Source organism: Amblyomma americanum, chromosome 9, assembly GCF_052857255.1.
Source record: "Amblyomma americanum isolate KBUSLIRL-KWMA chromosome 9, ASM5285725v1, whole genome shotgun sequence".
NCBI lineage: Eukaryota > Metazoa > Arthropoda > Arachnida > Ixodida > Ixodidae > Amblyomma > Amblyomma americanum.
The window spans coordinates 114,328,908-114,345,651 of record NC_135505.1 but is presented as its reverse complement, the minus strand read 5'-3'; the positions used below and the strand labels follow the sequence as shown (position 1 = coordinate 114,345,651).

The window sequence follows — 16,744 nt, the reverse complement described above, 5'->3', positions numbered from 1 at the left end:
ATACTGCGCCATTTCCTTACCCCCAAGAAACCAATTATTATTATTATTATTATTATTATTATTATTATTATTATTATTATTATTATTATCATTATCATTATTATTATTATTATTATCATTATCATTATTATTATTATTATTATTATTATTATTATTATTATTATTATTATTATTATTATTATTATTATTATTATTATTATTATTATTATTATTATTATTATTATTATTATTATTATTATTATCACATGCAAGGACCTGCAGGCGGTAGGCAGCCTGGAGGCCTCATTAATGAAACTGGGCTTCAAGCTAGCGCCTGGCTAGACTGTATTTCATAGCAACAATGGCAAGTCTCGTTCTAACCCGTCCCAATAGTGGCACCTTCCTATGGCTTCTGCACCTACATCCCCATCCCCTCTAATTCCCTCACAGCGTCTGAGAGTTATCCCTCCCTTGCAATAAAGGCTTTATTCATTCAGTCACTTAGCCTGCATGACTCTACCTTATAAGTGCGTAATGATTTATGGGGGTTTAACGTCCAAAAGCGATTTAGGCTATAAGGGACGCCGTATAGTGGAGGACTCCGGAAATTATGAGGAACACCGTAGTGACGGGCTCGGGAAATTTCGACTACCTGGGGTTCTTGAACGTGCACTGACATCGCACAGTAAACGGACCTCTAGAATTTCGCCTCCATCGAAATGCGACCACCGCGCCCGGGATCGAACCCGCGTCTTTCGGGTCAGCAGCAGAGCGCCATAACCACTGAGCCACCGCGGCGGCGATATATAGAAGTGCGTAATGGCGCGATAAAATTATTTACTTCCTGCATGAGGAACCTTGTATTAGCACAGGCGCGCGAATTCGAGTCACGCCACCCACCTTTCAGCGGTGTTCTGGGAGCCGAGTGCCGTGAGCCGAGTTCAGTCAACGACCGAAGTCTAGACGCATCCGCAGTCCAGTCTATGTAGTGCAAAGCTGCTGGAAGCCATGTTCGTGCCAAGGTCAGCCCCGTCGCCGCATCTGAATGGTATCCTCAATCACCTTGTCGACCATCAGCCGGCGTAACGTGAAGTGCTTTTCTGACGCACCGCCCGAGATAATAGAGCTCCGGCGTGCCTCCAGCCGCTGCTGCGTCTCTTCCCCGCGGCTTGCGCAGCGCGAACTGAGCGGGGTTGGCGTGGCGCGTTGGATGTGCACTTCTTTCCCCGACTCCAGCTGCTGTGACGACGATGGCGGGCACAGTGGCAGAGCCGGTCCTGTGAAAAGCATCAGCTGCGTCATTCGGCGAATATGCAGCGTCTACATGACAGCTGGCCTTCGTCCACGCGCGAAGCCAACCTTACTTCGAAATACCAAGGCGCCGCGCGCGCGCGTTAGACGCTCGAATTGACGTCTTGCGACCGATGATGCGAGAGCTATGTCACCTTGATCCCATCGGTGCTGTATGACACTGCGAGAGAAACTGCCGTATTTTCTGGGGTACTGCTCCGCGGGCTGTACAGGTTTGAAAGGCAAAACAGTTGATGTATTTGTACTGTTCAAGGGCACCCATATCTAACAATCCGGGACAAAAGCATTCTTTAACTAGGAAGAGTTCACGAACGCAATTTTTTCATATATTGTAAGATTACGCTTTGGGAATCACTGTGTACGCAGATCTCCCGTTGACAGGCTTGCATATTTTTGCTGTTAACGTTTTTGGCGTCGTCAAAAGCGTTCCCGATTAGTTTGCTATGGCAGTCTTAACTGTTCAATGCGATCCATGGAAAAAATTTAAAAGGAAGATTTTGCTACACAGCGGAATAATGAACCATTACCTTCAATATTTACATGACAGTACCTTATAATTTTCCAATATTCAAAATTTTTGTCCACGGGTGTTCGACATGTGTGGTCAAACAGAGCCAAAGGTAGATCTATGGTCTAGAGGCGAAAGAAAATTCGTTGAAATACTGCAATTAAAATTGGTTAGGTGAACAAGGTCTGCTAACAGTTTAGTATGATGCCGTATTTCGATAGACGCTGAGATATGACTTAATGTCTGAAATGGTGCTCAGTGCATAGATGTGCTCAGAGAAGCTTTGCTATTTGCGGACTATCTACAGGCACGGACACTACAGCATTTTTAGTTTACAGCGTTAATTATTGCTGAGAAACACCTCGCCAGCTCCTTCGCTATCTCGTTGTCGTTGCTTGAATGAAATGACGCCATCCTGTAACAGGGTGACACAGACTATCAGGATCGTTCACATGACCGCCTTAATAATCTCGTGACAAAACATCCTTCATACTCTCTCTTCGTATTCTTCCACACACCTTTGTACACAAAGGGAGTGTTTGAGGTAAGACTCTGCACAATTTTTAAAGATAGGTTTTTTGAGTTAGAAGACCGCTTTTTTTCGGCATAGCATTTTCATAGGTATAGTACATCAGAATACATCTATGACGTGCTATCTAGCAGGATGGTTAACTAGTGTTGAATAGTTAACTTTTAAACTACTATTATTACGTTCCTTAATTACTGAGAGGCGTGTAGCCCCTCGTGAGAAATAGCCATAACACTTTTTATATTTTCAAAATGTGGTTACCCTCAACGCTGTGGCCATACAACTGTTGGCTAATTCGACGAGTTACGTGCACTAGCTTCTCGAAACCGCATGCATTTTGACGCAATGTAGCCAAAATTTGTTGGGCCACAGCGCCGAGGCTAATCGCGAGTTCGAATTTCTAAAAATTGATACGGATATTTCTTACGATAAGCTACACGCTTATAAATAATTAAGGGGCCTAAGAGCTACAGTTAAAAGGTTGGCTATTCATTATTAGTTAACCATACTGCTAGTTAGCACGCCTTATCTGTATTCTGATGTATTACACCGCTGACAATACTATACCGGAAAAAGCGCTCTTCAAACTCAAAAAACATGTTTTTAAAAATTTTGTAGATTGAAATATGTCCGATCGTAGCCACCTGGCTTCCTGTACAAATGATCGTTTTGCACCGGAACCAGGCACCTATTAAAGTCAGCGCAGTACAAACAGTTCGCGATGCCTCGAAAACGGGAGATCGTTCACCACGCTCTGCCCTTGTGTGTGCAGGGACTCGCCGGGCCGACATTTTCCTGCAGTTGGCTCCAGCTGACTACAAACCAGATGCGGCCAATATACACTCTAAACAGGAAAAAAAAGCCTATATGCCAGGATATCCGTAGCGAGAGGTACGTTTCCCTGGCTGAGCTTGTTGTGGTCACTATGTTTAGTAGTGGGAGACATTGGGTATACACATCTTTTATTCATTTTGCTTGATAGAGATGAAGACTCCCCGATGACCTGTGAAGTACCATGAAGCGGTCTCAATTTTGTCGATACAGTATTTCCATTTGGTAGAGCCTCTTTGGTATACACGGTCTTTATTAGTTCACCGTTGTGTAGTGTGGACGTGTCGGTCCGAAGCTAAATTAAAGTCAAACTGTTCTTTCATACATCGACTAAGAGCGTCCTGTTTCCTGTTGAAATCACCCAAAGTCACAACTGTGAAGCCGTGCCGTAGGCTGGTATACACGTGGCAACCACATCAATAGTCTGCTTGACAGATGTTCCCGGTACCACGTAGGCTCCTTGGATGATAATGCCGCTCTCCAGAACATAGCAGGCTTCACCATTACTCACTGCGATCGAAGGGAGGGAGATGTCTGACAGCGGTGATACCTCGTTTCACGTACACGCAGACTCCAGCGTTATTATTTGGTTCAAGCCAACTGCCAGGCGACAACCTCAGGATCGGAATAGTTATCCTTCTCTTGTCCATACCTCCGTTTAGCAGCGGCTGGACCCTCCTTCTCAGCATGCATGTCAGACGTTGTGATACAGACGCCAACTACATCTCCGCCTTTTATACGCAATGCTGCGCATGCGAAGCGCGGTTTGGGTGATAGAGCGGTGTGCGGCGAGGTGGCGACGAAGAACGCGGCGCAGCTGTGGGGTCTCTGCGGTTACCATGGTATTGGCGCATGCGCACAACTGCTCATCCTAGAGACGTCACGCTCGGCTCCGAAAGTGAAGCGGGCGCGAGGCGACGGCGAAGCGCTGGCCGCACGTTGCTCCTCTCCGGTTGCTATGGTAACGGCGCATGCGCACAACTGGCCTCTCCCATGCCCCGCGAAATGCTCGACCGGTAGGCCAGTGTAGCTCTCGCTACAAAAAAAAAATGGAGGAAGCTGTTCTCATGCGCACTTCCTATTAGGTGCAGATAATTCTACCAAAGTCCCGAGGTAGATTTCAGTCATTAAATACCGGGTATTTATGCGAGCACTTTAAGAAATTTTCAGAAAAAGTCTTCTGGGGTGAAAATATAGCTTTGGAGGCATAGTATTACCAATGTTGGCGCACACCAGAAAACTGGTGAATCGTTTTGAGTAGTAAGCTGGTTACCAAATTTTTAATAATTAACTTTCTAACTAGTAGAGTTAGACGCCTAGTTGCAATTAGAGATTTGTAGCCGATGGTTAGTAATAGCCATATCAGTACTTAGAACTTCGAAAACCTAGTTCCCCTCGGGGCTGTGGCTCGACAAAATTTGTCTGCATTGTGCGAAAATACGAAAATACACGCGCTTTCGAAAGCATGCTGGCAAAACAACCCCTCCACTGCACGTAACTAGTCGAGCCACAGCGCCGAGGCTAATCGCGTTTTAAAAATTCTAGAAACTGATATGACTGTTACTGACGACCGGCTACAAATCTCCATTTGCCACTAGGCGCCTAACTCTGTTAGTTAAAAAGTTAATTATTAAAAATTAGTTAACGAGCTTACTACTCAAGACCATTCACCGGTTTCCTGGTGTCCTCCAACACTGGTAATACTTTGCCGCAAAAGCCATATTTTTTCACCAAAAAGCCTATTTATATTTATTTTTATTTATTTATAAATAAAGCCTATTTTGAAATATTTCGGAAATGTTCGCTGAAACGCCCGATATACAGAATTATTACTGCTGGCAAGAGTTGCACATTCCCACCGCTAAGCATATTAACCTGACGCAGTTAGCAATGGGAGCATGCTTTTAAATGCAGCGCCGGAAGTTTTGATGTTAGTATATCGAGTAGATTGAAATCTCGGCTTAAATTTTCGTGACTGCAAGAATTTGGCATGTTTTGAAAAGGGACTGTGTTTCCGTTGCCAGACGTAAGTATTCCGCATTTTTAGTGATGAAAATCTACCCCAGACCTTCGCCAGAACATCCAACCCCGAGACGAGAGTGCGCTACAGAGCGCCAGAATACAGTTTACACCCTTTTTTACTTCCATATAGACTAATTCGTATTTAGAGTGTAGTACTTCTCTTTTCTGCCGGCCTGAACTGTGCCTCGCGCAGAGTACTCGAAGCGCGGACTGCATTCCGGAAATTACGGAGCATACATGGCACAGAACACGATTCACTGTTTGCAGAGAAAGGCATTCACGTCCTCAGGCTTTGCATTGCAAACGACACAGTGTAAAAAGCTCGCTGAGGGCTAACTTTGCTTCTGGAGATACTTCTGCGTCCGTATTCAAACTACACAAACAAACGCAGAAGAATAAGCAAGCTTCCAGGACTGCGACCGGCAATGAAAGTATGACTGGCGGCTGTCTCGTTTAGAGACAGAAAGGCCATAAAGGATCTCTGTTTCGCTAGCGTCTGTCACTGTAAGTGACGGTGGGCAATTATCTTTGCTTATGCATGCGTTTTTTTTTTTGTTCTCTTTTCTTCTGTAGTCGTTCAACTTGCGTTTAACTGGCTGTTATTCAGCCTTGTGTTCCGTTGCCTTTATGTGCGGTCTGTCTGAGAGATGTGACGATGCGCTGAAAGTAGCAGAAACTGCCCACGGAAGCACGTTTCACATGCGACCGTGTATTTTTCAAATGCACTGCAAAGTAAATCAAGGCGAATTTAATGGATTCTAGTGGAAGGAACATTATTAAAGCTTTCGCTTAAGAACAAATTGCAGGCATCTTACCGTTGGTTTTACTCATTAAAGCCTAGGTAGGTTGCTTATGGGCCAACATGCCTCACCTAACTATTCGTAACTATTACGCCTGTTCGTAAACCAAAGTCAAGCACCCTTTTGCGACTGAACGAAAAGGCAACCGCGTTAATATTCGAAAATATATGTAGCCCAAAACATAAAACTTTGCCTGTTCTGAGTAAATGTACATCGTAACACTAAAGCGGCGATATAGTTTTATGCTTTGTATCCTTGTATGATTTTTTAATTTCTTTTACAAAGTTAAGTCTTTTCGTGTGTCTCGCCATCACTGGTAAACAACAAAAAATGTAGAACGCGACTATTGCATGGAAGGGGACTTCAAACCCGCCTATAATTCGAACATTATTGTTTCATCACTTTCGAATGTGTTAATTTCAACTTCACATAACTCGAACAATTTTCCGCTCCACGGGCTTCAACTATGGAGAATCATTCGTGCTTCCGGAGAACACCATTAGAAAGACCCGTGTCCAGGCCACAATTAAGGCGCCACAATGCAGGGAGTGGCAGATGAAAAGGGATATTCATAATCTTTCATTCCCCGAGATAGTACCCTACCTGCATTCTAACGCTAGCAAGTTCATGAGAATTGGTCGACGCCATTGGCTGGAAGAGAGTCCTTTGACAGGGACCGGAATAGCTGCTTTTTCTTGACTTGCATCCGACTATGGCTATAGGTAAGTTTAGCTCCAGCTTGGTTGCATTTGTGAGGCTTATGTGTGCGTGTTCCACTTAACAACTGCACCATTGTTCTTTTAAAGCTAATTTTGTTAGCACATGAACAGTACTGAGAGTATTTTGTGTTTTTGAGCGGACCTTTATAACCACCCTATTATATCCAACTGTATTACATGCGCAATTTATCAGCATCGTGTTTAATGACGCTGAATCTGCCTTCCGACGACGGCTCTGAAAATAAGAGCATCACCGACCTCAGACATTAATCACTTCCACTCGTCAACTGCCCCGGTGACAATTTAAACGCATTCAATCTCGGTGTCCTGAACGTGAAACACGGGGCATTTCAGATTTACAGGGTTTCTCAAAGGAAACTGTGGACGGACCATTCGAACAAAGCCCCGGTCGTGTAGGCGATGACGATCAGCGGCCGTACGTAATCGTTATAGGAAGATACGAATGATTTACGATAGGCTGCGAGATATTCGAAGTTGCCAGAGCACACATCTGTCTAGGGGTACTAGTGACCGCATATCAGGACAATGAGAGCGTAATAGCTTGAACAATAAGTTTGGGGGGGGGGGGGTGCATTTGGTCAGCTGCTCTCAGGTTGTGAACAGGAACTTGCCATATTGCCTCGAGATGGAAATGCATATGAATAGTTGTATTTTGCCACTATTCATCAATGAAGCAGAAACTTGGAACTGAGCAAACATAATAATAATAATAAATGGTTGTTGGAGAAAGGAAATGGCGCAGAAAAATATGAAAATAATAATAAATGTTGTTTGTTTTTTTCGAAAGGAAATGGCGCAGTATCTGTCCCATATCTCGTTGGACACCTGAACCGCACCGTAAGGGAAGGGATAAAGGAGGGGGTGAAAGAAGAAAGGAAGAGAGTTGCCGTAGTGGAGGGCTCCGGGATAATTTCGACCACCTGGGGTTCTTTAACGAGCACTGACATCGCACAGCACACGGGCGCCTTGGCGTTTTTCCTCCATAAAAACGCAGCCGCCGCGGTCGGGTTCGAACCCGGGAACTCCGGATCAGTAGTCGAGCGCCCCAAACACTTAGCCACCGCGGCAGGTCAATGAAAATTGGTTGAAAATTTGTTTTTCGGGAAAGGAAATGGCGCAGTATCTGTCTCGTATCTCGGCGGACACCTGAACCGCGCCCTAAGGGATTGGATAAAGGATAGAGTTAAAGAGGAAAGAGGTGCCTTAGTGGAGGGCTCCGGAATAATTTCTACCAGCTGGGTATCTTTAACGTACACTGGCCTCGCACAGCACACGGGCCCCTTTGCGTTTCGCCTCCATCGAAACGCAGCCGCCGCGGTCGAATTCGAACCCGGGTACTCCGGATCAGTAGCCGAGCGCTCTAACCACTGAGACACCTCGGCGCGTTGGCGCAGTATCTGTCTCACAATTCGGTGGACACCTGAATCGCGCCGTAAGGGAAGGGATAAAGGAGGGAGTGAAAGAAGAAAGGAAGAAAGAGGCGCCGCAGTGGAGGGCTTCGGAATAATTTCTACCACCTGGGAATGTTTAACAGGAACAAAAAGGTCGTAATTTAAATTCAGAACAGCTCAGGCGAGCTGTGGAAATGAAGATAATAGGTTTAACTGCTAAGGAACACGAATAAATCAAAGTTGATTATAACTTTGCTGAAATCAAGAAACAGAAAAGGTCGTTCTCAGGGCATGTAATCCAGAAAGCTGACAACCCATGGTCGCTCGATGTAACGGACTGGATACCAAGCTAAGGCAAATGTAACAGGGGTCGGCCGAAACTCGAATGGGCGGATGAGATTAGGAAGTTTGGGGGATAAAGAACTAAATGGTGATGAGTCGGTTAGGCCTTCGGCTTGAAGCATACGCAAGTTAGGCTGATGATGATGGCGGTGGTGGTGCGATGATGATGGTGCCGGTGATTATGATGACGGCCACCGGGAAATCGACCCGTAACTAAAGCAGAATAGTCATAAGTCCCGTATACGCAAACCACGTCAGCAGCAGCCTCCAGCTGCTCACGGAGCTGATCGGAATAAGGACGACGATTTAGCAGGCCTGCCTTTTCTAAGCTCTACAGCATATACTGATGACACCGCTTTTACTAACGACCAATTACTTCATAGACGGCATCCTTATTGTCAACAAAGAGCAATTTTATTGCCACTGGTGCCTACGTATGAACTGGCCCGGTAGCGGATTAAAGCTAGTCGCCGTGCGAGATCTGATCTCACAAATAATGGTGCGAACAGTGCGCAAGTGCAATAGTGTTTTCGGATCCCCCCCCCCCCCCCAATCACGACAAGTTGCTCCATTCTCAAAAGCCGGGGATCTCAAAGAACCCAGCTGCGTTTTGCTACCGCATATAACATGCTTTAGTATCTCATCATTGGTTGCAAACTATAGATGATGCGTCGTAAGACCTTCGGATGTAGTAAATTATCCAGTTAATGCACTGCATACGTTATTTCCCGTGCGAATCCCCCGATTAGAGCACAGCACCGCCGGGCGCAAGATATTTATTTTAATGAGGAACAAATGCTCTATGAAATACACTCATCTCAGTCGCAGGCTATGTGTAACTGCGACTTGGCCCCGTGTAAAAAGGGAGTAAGGGGAGTAAGGTGTAAAAGGGAGTAAGGTGTAAAAAGAGACTAAGGTGTAAAAGGAAGTAAGGTGTAAAAGAGAGTAAGGTGCAAGAAAGGGTGCAAGATGTAAAAATGGAGTAAGGTCATCTGATAACTAATGGGGTCAATTTCACCTCTCTTGCATCAAATGAGAATCCCGTACCGCAGATTTCCAGGCTGATTTCAAGCGGGAACGTCTTTGGAAAAAATGTCGCCACATTATGCCGCCGAAGTGTCCTCAATTTGAACACTGTAGAGCGAGGCTATATAACAGTTTCTCTAAACTGAAACCTTGCGTCCGTTGCAACAAATCACACCATTTTGTGCGTTTGCTTGCTTATTTATTTATCGCTTATTCTTTCATAGGAGTTTCGGTTCACACGATAGATTACAGCGCTAGACGAAGCAAGCGTAAAGACAACTCATTCATTTTGTGTGAATCCAAGGAAGGCACCACATAATGGCACAACGTCATGATCAACTCTCGGAATAGCGCCAGCAATCTGTGGAACGCATTTTCATATTGAAAACGCCAGACCATACTGAAATGATAACCATTCTCTGCTGTTCTGGGACGGCTTCAAGAAAGAACTACTCAAGACGCATTGCCACGAAGGAAAGATCTGAGCCACACCTTCAGTCCCAGATACCGCTCCCGGACGAGCCAGTCCATGTCTATGTCGAAGAAATGAAGCGCGTTTTCAGGCGCGTCTACCACCGATATGAACGTGCACAAGAAAGTGAACTATCCAATAAGCGGCATTAAGCCACCATTCATCAACGGCCTCGTGCGTAATCAACCACGGCCTTTCAATAAATTCACCACTGAGCGCTCAGCCGTGATGGTTCGCTTGGATGCCCAGGCTCGCCAATACAAACGCCCGCCAGTGTGAACGGCGGGTTTACAAGTCTTCTCTGTGAGCCACCCACAAACTACGGTAGCGAGCTACAACTTGCGGACGGATTGTTTGTACCCTTCCTGGTTTGTGTCTACTCTGCGCTGCTTTGTTTCATGACGTGTAATTAATTCATGGTTATTGTTCTTTTTTTTTGCTTCGTTTCCTTCAACCCACTAGCGAGACATGTCATTCGCAGAAGTGCATCTTATCTGTCCGAAGATATATTATTTATCAATTATTATTATCAGTGCCGTCCACGATACACCAATTACTAACACTGTTATAGTGCAAAGACGCCGGTTGTCATTCTTTCGTAAAAGCTATGACATAACCAACACTCTGCGCTTGCAGAAGTTTCTCTATGTGTTTTCAATGGGTACCCTCACAAATAGGCGCTATAGGTAACGAGGCGGCGGGCAGCCTTACCTGAAACTCTGTCCGGAAATCTATAAAAAAACGTATCAAGACGTCACGACATTCTTAAAGAAATGGCGGTCAGCCATTTCAGTTCCCTGTTTGTCCACCCAACCAGTCATGTGTGACTGAGGAGAGAGACCTCAAGTCACTTCTGTGCAGCCCATTCGCACCGGTTCTCCTCGTACCGCAGATGAAGACAGTGTGGCGTTCCCGCCTGTCGGGTGTTAACCACAGATGCAACATGTTCTGTTACACTCAGTGGGTCCTGCTGAAGCGAGGGGAACTGTGTCAACAGAACGGTAATCCAGTAATAATTTACTAATGCGTTAGCATTGCAGGGGTCGTGTCAGCAGAAATGGCGACCGCCGTCTGCCAGTAGCCAGTGGAAAGCAGGCTGCTCATAACCTGGTTGGCAGGTTGCCAACTCCCCATTGTGTCAGGTAGCAGTATGTCACCTCGAGGAGGCATACTGAGGTGCCAGTATGCAACCTCGGATATAATGACCTTCCCTGTGTTAACCTTCGATATATCGTACCTTATTATGCCACCTCTGATGTAACGAACATTAATGGCTAACCTAGGATATACCGAACCTAAGTATGTTTCCTCGGATATAGTGAACTTTTCCGTCTCTTATTCGAATGTAACGAACTTAGTGTGTTAACCAAGGATATAAGGAACCTAATTGTGCCACGTCGGATATAAAGAACTTCAGTATGTCAGCTTCGGATATAACGAACGTTTGACTGCTAACGCATTTAAACGATCCTCCAAGAATCGCCAAAGGGATTTTTTACTAGCTCTGCCTGAAGGTGAAACTGGGGGCCCGCACACCTAATTGTGCCACGTCGGATATAAAGAACTTCAGTATGTCAACCTCGGTTATAACAAACGTTTGACTGCTAACGCATTTAAACGATCCTCCAAGAATCGCCAAAGGGATTTTTTACTAGCTCTGCCTGAAGGTGAAACTGGGGGCCCGCTCACCTAATTGTGCCACGTCGGATATAAAGAACTTCAGTATGTCAACCTCGGATATAACGAACGTTTGACTGCTAACGCATTTAAACGATCCTCCAAGAATCGCCAAAGGGATTTTTTACTAGCTCTGCCTGAAGGTGAAACTGGGGGCCCGCTCACCTAATTGTACCACGTCGGATATAAAGAACTTCAGTATGTCAACCTCGGATATAACTAACGTTTGACTGCTAACGCATTTAAACGATCCTCCAAGAATCGCCAAAGGGATTTTTTACTAGCTCTGCCTGAAGGTGAAACTGGGGGCCCGCTCACCTAATTGTGCCACGTCGGATATAAAGAACTTCAGTATGTCAACCTCGGATATAACGAAGGTTTGACTGCTAACGCATTTAAACTATCCTCCAAGAATCGCCAAAGGGATTTTTTACTAGCTCTGCCTGAAGGTGAAACTGGGGGCCCGCTCACCTAATTGTGACACGTCGGATATAAAGAACTTCAGTAAGTCAGCCTCGGATATAACTAACGTTTGACTGCTAACGCATTTAAACGATCCTCCAAGAATCGCCAAAGGAATTTTTTTACTAGCTCTGCCTGAAGGTGAAACTGGGGACCCACTCACCTAATTGTGCCACGTCGGATATAAAGAACTTCAGTATGTCAACCTCGGATATAACCAACGTTTGACTGCTAACGCATTTAAACGATCCTCCAAGAATCGCCAAAGGGATTTTTTACTAGCTCTGCCTGAAGGTGAAACTGGGGGCCCGCTCACCTAATTGTGACACGTCGGATATAAAGAACTTCAGTATGTCAACCTCGGATATAACGAACGTTTGACTGCTAACGCATTTAAACGATCCTCCAAGAATCGCCAAAGGGATTTTTACTAGCTCTGCCTGAAGGTGAAACTGGGGGCCCGCTCACCTAATTGTGACACGTCGGATATAAAGAACTTCAGTATGTCAACCTCGGATATAACTAACGTTTGACTGCTAACGCATTTAAACGATCCTCCAAGAATCGCCAAAGGGATTTTTTACTAGCTCTGCCTGAAGGTAAAACTGGGGACCCACTCACCTAATTGTGCCACGCCGGATATATAGAACTTCAGTATGTCAACCTCGGATATAACTACCGTTTGACTGCTAACGCATTTAAACGATGCTCCAAGAATCGCCAAAGGGATTTTTTTACTAGCTCTGCCTGAAGGTGAAACTGGGGACCCACTCACCTAATTGTGCCACGTCGGATATAAAGAACATCAGTATGTCAACCTCGGATATAACTAACGTTTGATTGCTAACGCATTGAAACGATCCTCCAAGAATCGCCAAAGGAATTTTTTTACTAGCTCTGCCTGAAGGTGAAACTGGGGACCCACTCACCTAATTGTGCCACGTCGGATATAAAGAACTTCAGTATGTCAACCTCGGATATAACTAACGTTTGACTGCTAACGCATTTAAACTATCCTCCAAGAATCGCCAAAGGGATTTTTACTAGCTCTGCCTGAAGGTGAAACTGGGGGCCCGCTCACCTAATTGTGACACGTCGGATATAAAGAACTTCAGTATGTCAACCTCGGATATAACGAACGTTTGACTGCTAACGCATTGAAACGATCCTCCAAGAATCGCCAAAGGAATTTTTTTACTAGCTCTGCCTGAAGGTGAAACTGGGGACCCACTCACCTAATTGTGCCACGTCGGATATAAAGAACTTCAGTATGTCAACCTCGGATATAACTAACGTTTGACTGCTAACGCATTTAAACTATCCTCCAAGAATCGCCAAAGGGATTTTTTACTAGCTCTGCCTGAAGGTGAAACTGGGGGCCCGCTCACCTAATTGTGACACGTCGGATATAAAGAACTTCAGTATGTCAACCTCGGATATAACTAACGTTTGACTGCTAACGCATTTAAACGATCCTCCAAGAATCGCCAAAGGAATTTTTTTACTAGCTCTGCCTGAAGGTGAAACTGGGGACCCACTCACCTAATTGTGCCACGTCGGATATAAAGAACTTCAGTATGTCAACCTCGGATATAACCAACGTTTGACTGCTAACGCATTTAAACGATCCTCCAAGAATCGCCAAAGGGATTTTTTACTAGCTCTGCCTGAAGGTGAAACTGGGGGCCCGCTCACCTAATTGTGACACGTCGGATATAAAGAACTTCAGTATGTCAACCTCGGATATAACGAACGTTTGACTGCTAACGCATTTAAACGATCCTCCAAGAATCGCCAAAGGGATTTTTACTAGCTCTGCCTGAAGGTGAAACTGGGGGCCCGCTCACCTAATTGTGACACGTCGGATATAAAGAACTTCAGTATGTCAACCTCGGATATAACTACCGTTTGACTGCTAACGCATTTAAACGATGCTCCAAGAATCGCCAAAGGGATTTTTTTACTAGCTCTGCCTGAAGGTGAAACTGGGGACCCACTCACCTAATTGTGCCACGTCGGATATAAAGAACTTCAGTATGTCAACCTCGGATATAACTACCGTTTGATTGCTAACGCATTGAAACGATGCTCCAAGAATCGCCAAAGGGATTTTTTTACTAGCTCTGCCTGAAGGTGAAACTGGGGACCCACTCACCTAATTGTGCCACGTCGGATATAAAGAACTTCAGTAAGTCAGCCTCGGATATAACTAATGTTTGACTGCTAACGCATTGAAACGATCCTCCAAGAATCGCCAAAGGAATTTTTTTACTAGCTCTGCCTGAAGGTGAAACTGGGGACCCACTCACCTAATTGTGACACGTCGGATATAAAGAACTTCAGTATGTCAACCTCGGATATAACTAACGTTTGATTGCTAACGCATTGAAACGATCCTCCAAGAATCGCCAAAGGAATTTTTTTACTAGCTCTGCCTGAAGGTGAAACTCGGGACCCGCTCACCGCTGGCTTGTAGGATTGTAGGAGACCCGGTTGTTGATCCGGCAGGTCGGGGCTTCACTCGGGCCAGCTCATCCTGGGTTGCCGTTCAGTCTGCCTCTGCTGTCCCGTAGTCTGGTACTGCTGCCTGAACGAGCGCGATCCCCTGCTGCTAGCTCCTAGCCGTGTCTGCGCGTCTGACCCGCGCGGAAGACACGCACGGCAACTCCTCTTCCACCGGCAACCGTGGTTTCCCACGCTGCAGAACGGTAAGCCGATCGCGTTGCCGGCGCGTCCGATCACCCCGGCGTGCTCCTAGTAACAACGCTCAGCGGCTGGCGTGTTTCAGTTTTCAGCCGGCGGGCAACGGTGAGCCGACCCCCGTGCGAAGCCGACAGTCCTTTTTTTCTCCATTCCTCTGCGCCACTGACGCACCTGGGTAGCTAGCCGTTTGAAGCACCCACCCACTGAGTGGCATATCCTCGTCCCCTGTAAGCGTCCGCCGCATTCCACACCGGCGCCTTCGCAGACATAACAGGGTGTGTAGTTACGATGGCAGGGACAATGTTACTGGCACGTGTGGCTGGAAGTAGTCATTCTAACCTCCTATGATGTGAGCGATGCATTGTCCTTACGTATTCAGCACTTCACAATGGGCCTCGCATCGCGTATTCTTCATTTGGTGCGTAGGGTGATGTTGAACATTGTTTTATGGACTGCTTAGATTACAACGCGGAGAGGTGCTACCTACTTGATTCCTTCAAGAGATCAGGAGCGCAACACGGTTCACTTTAACATATCGTTTACACGCGCGGAAATCCGTCATACAGGATGGAGGCTTCCCGCCTTCTCAGATGTCTTCGACACTCTGACCTGGACTTCAGGCGGTGACAGCAGCACCGGATGTCTGTTGTGGGTGATTGTGTGCGTGGCGACGTAGACCTCTCTGAGAAGAGACCTGCGCCTCAAATTCCCGATCTTATAATTAAAATCTAAGTGTAGCTACCGTGGAGAAATTTCCCGCAGAATAATCGCAGAACTCATCACAAGGGTAGCATACAACCATCGCAACTCCGAGGAAAAAGAACGGAGCACGAGCAACTAGACTCGAAGGTCGTTTTCCTAAGATTTTGTATCGGAAGGTGTGTGACACCCTGTCCCCCGTTCCACTCTAGTTATGAGAGCGGATGAGGGATTTCAATTCACTTATTCGCTCATTCCAAAAGCATCGCACCTGTAATTTCACTCCACTGTAAGTTTCATCATCATTGCGAAAGTTGACTCAAAATAAAACGCATAAAATGAATACGAGCACTGACTCGAGTTGACTTTGATTGCAATACGTCCTTTTACGGAATGACGTTCCAGCTGCTGTTCGCCTCGGTATATGTGCCGACGCGTTGTTCCAGCACATTTTCTCCGTCCCAAGCAAATGCTGTGTTGTGTTTGGTTGGGTTTTATGGCACATAGGCAACTGAGGCTATCATGCGCCAAGAACACGGTATAGAAAAAGTCTGTTGTTGACTATTACAGAAATGTAAAAACCAAGCAAATGCTGAGTCACCGTCAAATTCAGTGAGCATCGCGTTATGCAAGTGATGAGCGAATTGCGCGAGCTGCGCCTAGATTACAAAAACAGTCCCGTTGCCTTGGAACTCACAATTCTTCCAAATTAGTCACAAGTTCTACTCACCCTCTACTTTGTGTGCGTTGTCTACAGATGGCCTGCAGCTCTTTCAAGCAAATCGACTTCCAAGAACGTCCATCTTCGAATGGCGGTAGTCGAAGCAGATCCAGAAAGTGCTAGTATGGAGGAACTTGCGGGTCGGGACGCGCAGTCACAGCCGGAAGTTTTATCGGAAGACACGTAATTATATGCACATGTCAAGGGCGCTAGCGCAATGCCTGTTCTGTATACACAAGAGCGAAAAAAATGTTATCTCTTGCCACAAAATAAAACAGCCTTATCACCACGCTTTGAAGGTCCTATTAGCGCCCGTGTACTTTTGCCCTGAATAGCTTGACCGACAGCACGCGTAGGCCGGGGATGCTGTTCGCAAAAGTCTCTCGCGGCATCGACAGGCACAAGACCATCGCCGTAGACATCATCGAGAATGCTACCTCGCAGAATACGTGCAGTCCCGACATCATGAGATAAGGCTTCAGCTGGCTAATATACGATGCGAACACCATAACCCCCAACACTTTTCCATTG

The 16,744-nt window shown here is 45.9% G+C and overlaps 1 protein-coding gene across 1 annotated transcript in view; it reads right to left on the bottom strand.

Moving 5' to 3' along the window:
* LOC144104145 (uncharacterized) overlaps nucleotides 1-16,350 on the bottom strand; it is a 126,348-nt gene extending 109,998 nt beyond the window's left edge. Inside the window, exons 1-2 of the mRNA XM_077636981.1 lie at nucleotides 16,223-16,350; nucleotides 880-1,256 (exon numbers count right to left, since the gene is read on the bottom strand). The gene's annotated coding sequence lies outside the window, so the exon portion shown is untranslated. The remainder of the gene's footprint in view (nucleotides 1-879; nucleotides 1,257-16,222) is intronic.
* Between the last annotated feature and the right edge of the window lie 394 nt (nucleotides 16,351-16,744).